Source organism: Kogia breviceps, chromosome 5, assembly GCF_026419965.1.
Source record: "Kogia breviceps isolate mKogBre1 chromosome 5, mKogBre1 haplotype 1, whole genome shotgun sequence".
In the NCBI taxonomy this organism is placed as follows: Eukaryota; Metazoa; Chordata; class Mammalia; order Artiodactyla; family Physeteridae; genus Kogia; species Kogia breviceps.
This window is the reverse complement of record NC_081314.1, coordinates 116,735,889-116,749,342: the sequence shown is the minus strand read 5'-3', so window position 1 is coordinate 116,749,342 and position 13,454 is coordinate 116,735,889.

Here is a 13,454-nt window from a genome sequence, read left to right as displayed (position 1 = left end):
GAGAAAAATAAAGTTTCCTTGAAATTAATTAGAAATCCTTTGTGAAATTAATAAAGTTGCTTACCTTTAAAAAACTCAGTGTAATAATGTGTAAAATTATTTTCAAATTATTTTTAGTAGAGTAGTTTTATTAATTAAATATAATAACATTTCTGGGTGTTTTCTAAGTAAACTGAAAGTACTAAAAAATAAAATGACTTTATATTAGTCTCTATCTTCTATATATTTGACATTTACAATTAAACATATTTTCTACAAGTAAAGGGAGCATATTTTATATGTCTTAACTTGTCTTGGAGTTTAGCGCACAACTAGGCACAAAGAGGATCATGGTACTGGATCACATGTCTTAAAGTCATATCCATATTCTACATATTGATCAATAACAACTTATCAAAAACTTCCAACATTGTAGTAGGTTATGTAGGGTATACAAAAGAAGTATAAAACAATGTCCTCTATCAAGAAAGAAAGATAAACATTACAGGATATGATAACTGGCATGAAAGACTTATTTTGTAAGAAGTTATACCATTAGATATAAAATTAGATTTTAGATCTTCAAGGATGGACAGGTCAGCAGCAAGTGAACAGTTGAGGAAGCCTTCATTTACTTATTTATCAAGTATCATTCAAGTTTCATCTGTTTCAGTTTCTTCTGGGTTGCGAGTTACTGACCTAGAACCCTAGCTTTTATATAGAAGGTAAGACTGGGGCAGTGATGAACATTGTGGTGAAAAACAACGTAAAGGCATCGAATGGATGTGAGTACGGTGTGATTTCAGGATGTTCTGTTAAGTGCTTGAGATCACTAAAAATTATGTTGGCTGGGCATAAAGGTGCCAGCTTTTAGAGGAGTTTATGAGCTAGACAATGCAGTAACAAGTGGAATAGGAAATGTTACCTTAGAAAAGGAAAAATTATGTTGGATCAAGTCTCCTTACATTACTAAAGGTAGTGAATGACTCTAATGTTTAGGTGCTTGAAATCCAGTTCAGAGTGATCAGGCCTTTTATTTTAAACTGTGCTATGTTAACAGAATCGGTTGAAAACATTTCATTTTGGGCAAGGGGGGGGGGAGAGACATGAAAATATGGCACATAATTTTATGATAACCTTAAAAGATTTAGCATATGCAGAACAACAGTTTAGAATTACGGCAATTCTATTTTCCATCAACTGCATATTTTTATTTAAGATTGCTACCAGTAGTACAGAACTGTTACACTCCAAGTCCCTTTTTTTTTGATTTACTTTTCCCCTACGGGAAACTCTCATAAATAAACATTATCATACAACAGCCATTAAAAACTTTTCAGAAATTTCCTCTTTCTGTATACAAACTTTAGTTTCTTTCTGAAAACTTTTTTACATAACCTATAGAAATATACTTAAGGAAGTCTGACATTGCCCTGCAATAATCACAACATTTACCTGTCTAATTTAAGACTAAAAATGTGCAAATAAAATCTATGGATAAATAAGAAAATTTCCCCCTCTGTAAAAATCACAGCCTATTTGGTTAGAAACCCAATGTTTGACTTCATCCTTTAAAATCTAATGTTTCTTTTTAAAATGTAAATATTTCCTGGATTGGATTAGTCATATTCTGAGGCATCATTAATTTCTATCTGAATTATCAGTTAAGATCTCAGCAGGTATTAATTAGCAACCAAAACCAAAAAGAGATTCCAAAACAAGTTCTGGATTTGTAAGAAAGTTCTCAGAGAGGAAGAAGGCAGTCTACAGAAAAGAATATCCTTGTTTACTGAAAGAGTGGGAATCACTACATATTGTACACTTCATAAACTGGATGAGGTATGCTATAGATTCTAACCTAAATATGTTGTATTTCAAGTCTATAAAAGAATTTTTTTTCTTTATTCTTTTATTCAGGTGGTTCTTAATCCAATTGTCATCAGTATTCTAATATTCTGTTTCAAAATGTTCTGGGCAGTAATAGATTTTCCATTTCTGAGTCAGGGGCCAAAGTGTGGTAGAGGAAGGGGCCCAGTTGAACACATTAGCCCATGCCAGGTGGAGCCATTTGTAAATTGGGCTAAATCAGACTGTGGGCTCATCAGAAGAGCAGGGGGCAAATAGCTACTGAAAGAAAGGATAGTATTTATATTGAACTTTCAAGACCTTGTAACTACAAAATACTAGTTAATCTTCAGATTCCTAGGAGTACAAATGAGGTATTGGTTAGATGAGGCAAAATGAAGACCAGAAGAGATGAAGAGCCAGTTTGCAATAAGGCAAACAGGGACTAAGCTATCATTCCAAGAAGTAGCTTCTGAATAACCTGAGGTCCCAGGGACCTATCTATAGCAATAAGTGTTGGCTGACTGAGGAGGAAAAGTCAAGTTGGTTTCAAGACATGAGGTAAGCCCAGCAGAAAGAATATCACACTAAGAGAGAGGAGACAAAAAGCCTGATTTTCTTTTTCATTGTTTTTCTCATTAGTCTCATGACCTTAAGCAAGTTATTTCATATTCACACAGACCTCAGTCAATAGTCCACACATATAGGACCAGGAGTACGTAGGGCACTGGGGATGCAGAAATGAATAAGACATTGACATAATAATATGGCACATGCCTGAAGGAAGCTGGCTAGACTTGAGGATATTATAAAATCCCTTTATGTCATCTTGCTAGAGATGCAATAAAAAATTCTTTATAACTGGTTTTTGTATCTTTGGTTTGTTTTGTTTGTGCTGAAAAGCCACCTCAATAAACTGGGAAAAAGTTTCTTTGCTAGCAGAGAATCTAAAGGAAGTGTATGTATATGCATGGGCCCATTGGAATTTTTTTCTATAGTTCTTATTTTTTTTAAATAGTGTATTCAATTTTATGACTAGGCAACATAACCAGGTCATTTTCTAATAGCAACTAAGGTATATTATAGGGACTGAGAACCACATCCTAGTTTTGCTTTTGAGGCTTAGTTGATTTGATTTTTTTGTCAAAGTGAGATATGCCTATGTAAGGCAAAATTTACAATGGGAATTTTTCCCCCTAGATTATATTACAGAAGGTCTATTCTTTATTTGATTTATAGGTAAAATCCTTGACAGTGGCCTCCCTCTGTCTCCTATATGCAATCATCATCAAAATCTATTATTTTTACTTTCTAAATGTATTTTTTCAAATCCATCTACTTCTCTTCAGGCTGAGACTATCATCCACAGTTTTGGTTTCCTTTCTAATTCCCCACGTCTTTTGTAAACCCTTCTAATCCATTCCTCAAACAGCAAGAGGGAGATCTCTTCACAATGTAAATGTGATCATCTCACGCCAGTGCCTAAAATCTTTCAGCAGCTTCCTTTTCCTATTTTAAAATATACATAAATGTTTACACACACACACACACACACACACACACACACACACACACACACACACACACATATACTGGCTTGCCACCTCTCTTCTATTTCCCCAATCCTTTCTCTTTCTATCAATATGGTCTATGGTCTTCTATCAGTCCTTCCAAAGCACAATATTTCAGTTTACTCAGGATCTGCCTCTTGACATGTCTTCTTCCTATTCAGTACTAAGCAAATTCTTCTTAATTCTATGAGATTTAGATTAAATAGCACTTCATCAGGAACCTTCATTATCACCTCAACCTGGATTAGGTTTCTTTCTCTTTACATAGTTTAATCATTCTCTATACATTTACTTTACATATCTATAAAAAATGAAAATTATGATACATTAATAAGTAAATTAATAATATAGTATTTATTTCCATAGGAAGACAACTTCAAAAAATTATTTTAAAAAACACACCAGAGCTAGGCTTTAGTGTTTTAGAGGTCTGGGCTCCCTTAGACAAGGGAAGATTTAACATTTTTTATATGTGTCACAAATGCCTAACCTTTAAAACATCTCCATGCTGGTCTTGGTTCCTGAGACCTGTGTATTTTGTAGGCATTTTAATGTATCCATTCCCTGAAGAAGGAAACAGAGCTTTCATGCTTCCATTATAAAACCAGGGAGGAGCCAATTGCCTAAAATGTTTTTTGTACTCAGTCTCTTCCATTTGATGTTATGCTTGATGAGTACAAGAATTATGCTTGATTATATTCCCAGACTCTGGTACTGTACCTCATATATACTAAGAATTCAACAAATGTTATAAATGGTAACTAGAACTTATTATTCCAGTGTTGCTTCTGCCTCAACTTTTTATCTTACTTCCATCCTCAGATTCACCTCAGTTAATCCTTGAAGTATTTAGATTTATATTTACCATTCTTATAATAAATATGTTTGCTTCAATGAATAACATATGCTTGTATAGATTTGAAGTCAGAAGGTTTATGTGTCCAACAGTATTTTACATTCCACAGCTCTAATAAATTTTGAAACCACTAAGAGTTTTTTACTCAATAACTTCTAATTAGTTTTTTGAAAAACAAAAGAGGCATTGAGGGGTAATTGAATTTATCCAATTTAAGTAGTCATATCTCAAGAGACAGAGCCAGAGCAAGTACTAAAGAGAAAACAGAATAAAAACATTAAGAGAAGAAGCATGACACCACCAATTTTTTCATTTGAGACAATTTATGACATAAATCTGTTTTCACACAATATGTTCAACAGTTCTCATTCCAAACTAAAGCACATTAACTTTTAATCATACATAAAATGTCAGTTCTTAGCCAAAGAACAGAGAAATTCTTTAAAAAACTTACACGGATAAATTAAAGCCTGATGTTAGCTCTGCCAAACCCTCTGGCAGAATTACTTTAATGAATTTCAATATAACCAAAAGAAAGAAATTACAGTTCAAAAAATGAGTAAGACATTTTAGTTTTGAGTTTTTCCTCCGCGACTTACTTGAAAAAAGAAAATTGGGAGAGAGTGTATCTGTAAAATGCAGTGCTTTGCAAACTAAAGCTTGTATTAATATTCAAAATACAGAGGAAGGTAAAACAGATTTTAAAATATGTTATAAAATGTTTTTTCTCTCCTACCATGTCTTCTATTTTAAATAAGAATCTCATTAAAAATTGAAATAAATTTGTTATTTATGCAACAAAGTTAAAGACTTAACAATTTCTGAAGAGAGGTAGGACAATGTTGTTGTTTTTTACTAAGAAGCTTAAAGAAAGAGACTAAGACATTTGGCTTTTATCAAGTGTTTTCTACTGATTCTTCCAAACAGGCTATTTGTGCAAATAGGTTTGAAGAATATTTAAAATGATCAAGAAAATTCATCAGAATCATAAAAATAATGTTCAGGGAAAATAATCTTTAAAACCAGAACCCTTGCTATTATAAAGAGTAAATAAATAACAGTTTGCAAATTGATAATTTTATTTTTCAATGATCTTAATCTGTGTGAGGCATAAATATCACCACAACCACCTTATCATTGTGGGTTTAACACCAATGCATGAGGGAACACTAGTTTTCTCTTTGCCCAAATTGCTCTACTCTTTCTTGTGTTCTTGAATATAGCTTAAGTATCCCTTTCTCTATGAAGCCTTGCTCTTTGAACATCTTCACCTCAATCCCTGCCCCAAACCACGTGCTCATTTATGCATAATAAGCTGCCTTCTCACCGGTTTCCATAACACTCCTCTCTCAGCCCTTATATTTTGTTTGCATGAGCTTCTTTCTTCTACAGCCCCCAAACCATCAAAGTCAGAGAATTTCTTTTATATATCTATGGATTGGAATCTAGCCCAGCACCTACTCCAAAGTAGGCACTTCCGACATGTTGAGCATTTTAATGTATTATGTAAAATCTAGGTTAGTGAACAGTTTATATACTTATAATTAAGAAAACCTACATTTGTGTCCCGTAAACTATTTCTTTTATAGTATTTCATTAGTTCCATTTTGAATATATGGAACAAATTATGTCACTTTGAGACGAGGGTTTTTTGTTTTTGTTTTTAATATCCACAAGGATGTCTTTAAACCAGGGGTAGCAAAGTCTTGCACCAAAAGGGACAGGAAAACTAGTACAATTGAAGTAAAATAATAAAAATGAATGTAAAAAATCTGGTATGCAACAGGAAGTAGTGAGGATTATGGCCAAATAACATTTATTTTTGCCATTCTAAAGTAGGCAGCTATTATTCACTTCCAGACAACTGCTGCACAGAAAGAGTATATTTTTGCTGAAAATCAGTATATATCCTGATTTTCTATTAGAAGTTAGATCTTACATTAATTTGCATCTCACTCATGACGTATTTAGGGCAATTTTTCCTTCATTTGGTTTTCTTATGCAACTTCTCAAACTTGGGCCATTACTAGCTTTTATCTAAACTATGACCCTAAGAATGACCCTCTTACCTATTCAAGCTAAAATAGGAAAGATGTAAATATGTTCTGTCTCCAATGTCATACTTCTGTTGAACATCCTCTCACTTTCTACTCCCTATAAGAGAAATCCAAGGGTCCCATCCTGGGGTTCTCAGGTCTAACACCAGTCACCTAATTCACAGTTATACATTTTCTCATACTTCATAATTTGGAGCGAACAATCAATCAATCAATCAATAAAAGCATTGTGTTGCTATAAAGGCAGAAATTTCTTTTTCTTCTTACCTTCGAGGTTCTTTGGTGGGTCGAATAATTAAATTGACAAAACAGATTAATAGGAGAAAAACAAATTTTATACACATGGGAGCCCCATAAAAATATGAGACTCAAAGGCACTCAGGCAACTAGGGCTTATATGCCACTCTGAACTAAGTAGCGGGATAGGGGCCCAGAGCTTCGAAGGGAAGGAGAGTAATTCAAAGGACAGTAAGAAGTATGTACATGTCAATCCCAAACTCCCTAACTATCCTCCCCCCCACCTCTCCCCTGTGGTAGCCATAAGTTCACTCACTGCTATATTTTAAATGAATAACTAACAAGGACCTACTGTATAGCACAGAGAACTCTGCTCAGTATTATGTAACAACCTAAATGGGAAAATTATTTGCAAAAGAATAGGTACATGTATATATATAGCTGAAACACTTTGCTGTACACCTGAAACTAACACAACATTGTTATTCAACTATATTCCAATATAAAATAAAAAGTTAAAAAAAAAAAAAGGACAGTAAGAAGAGCAGATATTTGGTAATCAGATGTTTTCCTGACCATGCAGTTAATTCTTTCAGATAAAAAAGTTATCTCTGGTAATAGTTCTGTCTCTGGGCTAGGCCCTATCAAAATTCTTTCAGGCAGTTAAGGTAGAGGTAAAAGTTTTCCTGAGTCTGCTGGGCCCAAATTGTCTTCAGCTTGAAATAATCTACATGCCAAAGTGGCATATTCTGGAGAGCTGTATTCGGCTGCCCTTCAACGTCCTTGTGTTTGAGTCTGTAAAGCACTCTCTTAAATGCAATCTGCAAGGGGACTTAAGGAATCTGTTTCTTAATTAACTTAAGGTCCACATACTTGATTAAGTGAGGGTCTGATTTAACACATATACTATTTGATTCATAAATTACTTTTCACATATCAAACACATTCATTCTATAGACTGAAAGAGCAAATATATTTTACATGTTTCTAGATTGTTTAGATTCAGAGATTACATGAGTATTTTTAATAACTTAAAACATTATTTCACGCAATAATTTGCATTGAATAACTTTAGGAAGGACCTTAGGAAGTAGAGACTCTTGCTCTTTCCTTATTAAAGATAAGAATCAGTATCTTACACAGTTTTTTAAACTTTCATTTCGTTTTTAAAAATAAATTTATGTATGTATGTATGTATGTATGTATTTATTTATTTATTTTTGGTTGCACTGGGTCTTTGTTGCTGCGTGTGGGGTTTCTCTAGTTGTGGCGAGCGGGGGCTACTCTTCATCGCAGTGCGCGGTCTTCTCGTTGCGGCCGCTTCTCTTTTTGCGGAACACAGGCTCTAGGCGCGCAGCCTTCAGTAGTTGTGGCTTGCGGGCTCTAGAGCGCAGGCTCAATAGTTGTGGCGAAAGGGCTTAGTTGCTCTGTGGCGTGTGGGATCTTCCTGGACCAGGGCTCAGAACTGTGTTCCCTGCATTGGCAGGCAGATTCTTAACCACTGCGCCCCCAAAGTGAGGTCTTTTATCCATATTTTGTCCTTTTCCCCAAGTCTTTTATAATCATTGGAATAGAAATATTCTATATTGATTTACTGATCATTTTTAGCTCAATGCTCTGATAATTCACATGACTTTATAAAATCTTGGTCTTAAAGTTTTATTATGACCAATAATTTCTATCAATTTTATCCAAAGCCAAAGTATATTTTATTAAATTTTCTATTTATAAGAATGAAAAGTTTTCTCACTGTTCTTCTAACATGCCTTGCAGGTACTCACATCCTCATGTTTCTTATTCCTAAACCTAACTTCTCCTTAATTTATATACTATGAAACGTGGAAACTTAACATTTTTAAAACCTCCTCCAGGTGATAGTAATCCATTTTCGTGAACTCTTTGCATTACGTTATATTCCATTACTTTAAATTTTTAGCCAATTTTTCCCCAAAATTACTGTAAGTAAGCAGCACAAGAATAATCTTTTTCCCTCTTATATGTGCTATAATTAGCATAGTACCTTGAATATTATAATTGGTCAATAAACTTATAGCAAGATGTAGTAATAAAATTAGGCTGGTATGGCTGGACCTAGAGACTGTCATACAGGGTGAAGTAAGTCAGAAAGAGAAAAACAAATAGCGTATATTAATGCATATATGTGGAATCTAGAAAAATGGTATAAATGAACTTATTTGCAAAGCAAAAATAGAGACACAGACGTAGCGAACAAATGTACGGATGTCAAGGGGGGAAGAAGGGGTGGGATGAATTGGGAGATTGGGATTGACATAAATACACTACTATGTATAAAATAAATAATTAATGAGAACAGACTGTATAGCACATGGAACTCTACTCAATTGCTCTGTGTTGACCTAAATGGGAAGGAAATTCAAGGAAGAGGGGATAAATATATACGTGTGGCTGATTCACTTTGCTGTACAGCAGAAACTAACACAACATTGTAAAGCATCTATACTCCAATTTTAAAAAGTTATAGACCAATTTCTTACTCTAAAAAAAAAAAAATTAGGCTTGCATTCTAACTTGGAACACAAAATTTGACTAAAGCTTCCAGTAAATCAAAACAGAAACAGAACAGTTGTTATAATGTTCTCATTGTCTAATAAAAGGAAGTAAATAAATTCATAAGGAAAGGGAAAACACACTTTTACTGGCTCTAAATGTAAAGAGAAATTCCTTATGTAAATTTTTTTTGAACAACCTAACGGACATGCCTTTAATAGCAGTATCACAACATATTAGACTTAGATTTTTCATCTAGTTGTTTCTTATGTTTATTCACAATAAATACAATAAGCATGATGCAGAATCAAATTTCTATGAGGGAATCTCTGTAGGATAAAAATTACATTAGATCATAGGTTTAAGAGTTCTTGCTGTCAGAAAAAAAACAAAAGCATTTAATAATTTTATATCCCTGAAGGGGTAAAACTGTAGGTGGAATAGGAGATTGAAATGCTAGAAGTAGGTTGAAGGAAATGATAAAGGTATTTTGATTTACTTAAGGAGAAAAAAATCAGAAGACTCTAATGTGGGAGATGTATGATTAGACTTGTGTTTTAGAAATATAACTCAGATTGTTTGTACCACCACTTCGAGTTCATATATTTATCCTATTGAAATAATCACACAGCTATATTTTAGAGACTTCTATAGAAGCAACACTTGACTTAAAAACTTAAAATTTGTGACCATACATAGATTAGGAATTGGTTACATGATATGCTCAAAATCTAAATTGGTGACTCAGACTCTGTTAATGCAAATTCCTACTGCAATGCCACCTTTTCTTCAATTTAAATTGCCAGCCCTTGGTATTTGCTTTTAACTGGTTGGCTAACGAAGAAAACACTTAGGTCTGATTTATAGATAATTCTGCAAAATATGATGGCACTAGTCAAAAGTGGATAGATTGCAGCATTATGCTTCTATTTCTAGTACCCCCCCAATAAATTAGTGGGTAATAAAAGTCATCCCAGTGGGCAGAATTTTGAGCAGCAGATATGACTATCCACTTTGTCAATGTGGAAATGGCCAGTGATAGGGATATATAATACAAAATATCCAATAATTGGATGGTCAAGGACAAAGAAAAAGAAAACTGGACGATTGATGACAAAATTGTTTGACAAAGAGGAATGTGGATGTGCCCCTGGAAGGGGCACATAGATGAGGCTTTGTGTCCTGTATAAATATTCATCATAGGAATTCACTAAAGAGAAGAGTGTTAATAATCACGTGGACATCTTTTCCATTTACCACCCAGTCTCCTTCATCAAGACTGCCATGTTTGGTCAATGTGCTCCTATGAAAATCAGTCAGGGTTGCATGGGTAAAAGTTATGTAGAGCCTATGATATAACCCCTCAACACAACTGATTTGGTTTCAGAAGTGTTAAGTACCCAAAGCACCAATAGAAGAAGTCTTTACCAAACCATTAATATTGTACCATTATTTGGGCAAACAGCTGGTAGGCTGATTACAGTGGAACATTTTCATCAAGGAGAAGGCATCAATGGATCCTCAATTTAACAAACAGTAACTCAGGGTATGAATTTGCCTTGCTCTCATGCAATGATTTTTCCTCCTCATCCTCAGTGAATTACTTGAATGCCTTATCCATGATCATAGTAAGGTAAACTATATTTCTTCTTATTAAATAATTCATTTTATAGCAACAAAGTATATCAAAAAAAGTATACTAAATGGAATTTTTTATCTTACCATGTATCTCATTAACCCAAAGCAGCTGGCTTGATAAAATGCTGAAATCACTTACTAGGAGTTTATTATGGGTAGGGCATTGTCTTATAGGAAATGGTCTTATTTCATGCTGTTTCACCTAAGCCAGAATATACTGGTTCAGAAGATAGCAGGATTCATTGGAACTAATAATATTTTCATTATTATATCAAATTTCCACAAGTTTGACTTTTGAAAAATAGTTCCCTTGAACTGAAAGTTAAGATGGCCACCTGGCCATTTAAGTTCTTTTCATACTAATGAAACACTAGGTAAAGAAGATAATTTCTGGTGTAATTGATCCTGATTATCAAGAAAAAATCAGGTTGTTGTTACCTAAGATAAGAAGGAGGCCCATGTGTAATCCATAGAATTTTCTGGGGGTTTCTCTTAAAACTTTCATTTCAATAGTAAACATTATAGAAAGCCTATCACAACTGGATGGGGCAAGGGTCACTAACCTTTCAAATTCTTTACCCCACCAGGAGAATAACCTCAACTAGCTGAAGTGCTGGCCAAGGGAAAATGTACATGGGTGATTAGTGGCAAAAAGGATTTGTGAATATTTGTTAAGGTCTCATGATAAGTTACAGAAGCAAGCATTTAAGTAGATAAGTGTATTTTTTCTTGATTGCTAATTTTATATTTCTATACTTCTTTTATATTTCTATATTTCTTTTTTTGCCCATTTCCTTTCCCCTATTATTTTCTACTAAGAATATTTGTTGTGTTTAAATTTGGCATGTCATTTCTAGATTATAGATTTTCTAGGTAATAATTCTCATCCTTTAATAAAATACAAAAAATACATAATAGGAAAAAATCCCCATGTATGCCTCTATACCTCTGTGCCAGGTTAAGTTTTCAAGGACAATCTTATCTCAACATGTCTTATTCTATTCTCCCTCCCACTGATCCCATGATGTTGCATACACTTGTCTCTAAGACTGACAAAGGTGTGACAATTGGAATTGCATTACTCTATTCCATAAAAAAAGCTTTTGATGTTTTACTACTGCCTATCACATACAACTCACCATTGCTTAACATAGCTGAAATGTGCTCAGCTTGGCCCCAGTCTCCCCTTCTAGCTTTATTCTCATCACACATCTTCTCACTGTTTACAGTAACATCATAGAACTACCGTTTATCATCCCAGCACACCATGTGCTGTCATTCTCTAGCCCATGTTCACATCTTCTCACTCCCCGCACTACCAGTTATCACCAAATCCATCCTTTCACTCATGAAATCCATGATATGAACTCCAGACCAACTGTTATCTCTCAAAGGGGAACTACCTGATCTCTTCAACAAAATAGATCACTCCTTCCTTTGTTCTCCCTTAGCACATTTATTTCTGTAGGGTATTAGTGTAAAAAGATAGTGACTGAGAAGATGAACACATATCTGCATCAGGGATTCACCTTCATTTACTACTGTATTCTCATTGTTTGACACATATGTAACATAGGCCGCCTGAATTAGTGAACTAATTTATAATTATATGGATTATCATAGCATGGTTAGTAGTCTAAGTATAGGTAAATACCACAACAGTAGAGTAAAGTTAGTGATTAGAATGGTGAGACCTTGTGCAAATTACATAATCTGCATAATCTTCAATTTGCCTAACTGTAAAATGATTATAATAACTGAATCTACTTCATCAATTTGTAGTGAAGATGAAGTGAGAAAATCTGCACATAATTCTGAGCAATGATCCTTCTATCTACTATAATTTTTCAGTAAACATCAGCTATAAAGATAATTACTATAATGGCCAGGTCTATCAGCAGTATGTTATTGTGATTAAGTACACATATCATGGAACCACCTGTCTGGATGAAAGCCCCACCTTGTCCTTTACTAGCTGAATAACCTTGGGCAAGTCAGTTACTCAGATCTTCAGCAAGCTTTTGTGACAATTAACACACACAAGATGCTTAAATAGTATCTGAAAACAATAGATGTTAAATGATTAGCTCTTATGACACTAAATAGAATAGATTAAGAAATGGAGTAGAGTATAATCCACTACCACAACCTGCTTAAAAGATTTTTACATTTAGATGATGGTACATTTTCTAATTTGAACTAAATATTAACAATTAAAAGTATACATTTATTTCATGAATAACTCCATTATACTAGTTAGAATTTAAATTTTAAAACATAATCACCTTTCAATCTATTAATATTTCATTAGACCCTGAATTAAAGGAAAACATGGAGGTAACATACATAAATAACAACCAGAAGCATTTCCCCCAAGGTGATGCTTATAGTGTAGAAATTCATACAAACACAAATTCTCTGATCATGATGTTGATTATACATTGAATTTTCTGCAGATAGTGCATTAGATACACTCGTTATAAAGGCAGTCAGCCCATACTTATTCAACATCACAAACAAAAAAATGTTGAACTGACAGCTTCTTGACTGTTTCTCAGGTACATCAGTCAGTAATAACACGACCACTCTAAGCAAAGTCTTTAAGGGATATCTATCAATTCTTTTAATTTGATCTTTCTCTTTGTAGAAGATTTGCATAAAATCTTTTGAGGGCATACTCCCTAAGGCAGGTGAATTTGTTACATTAAAAAAGCCTCTAATATTGTTACAGTTAAAGCATAA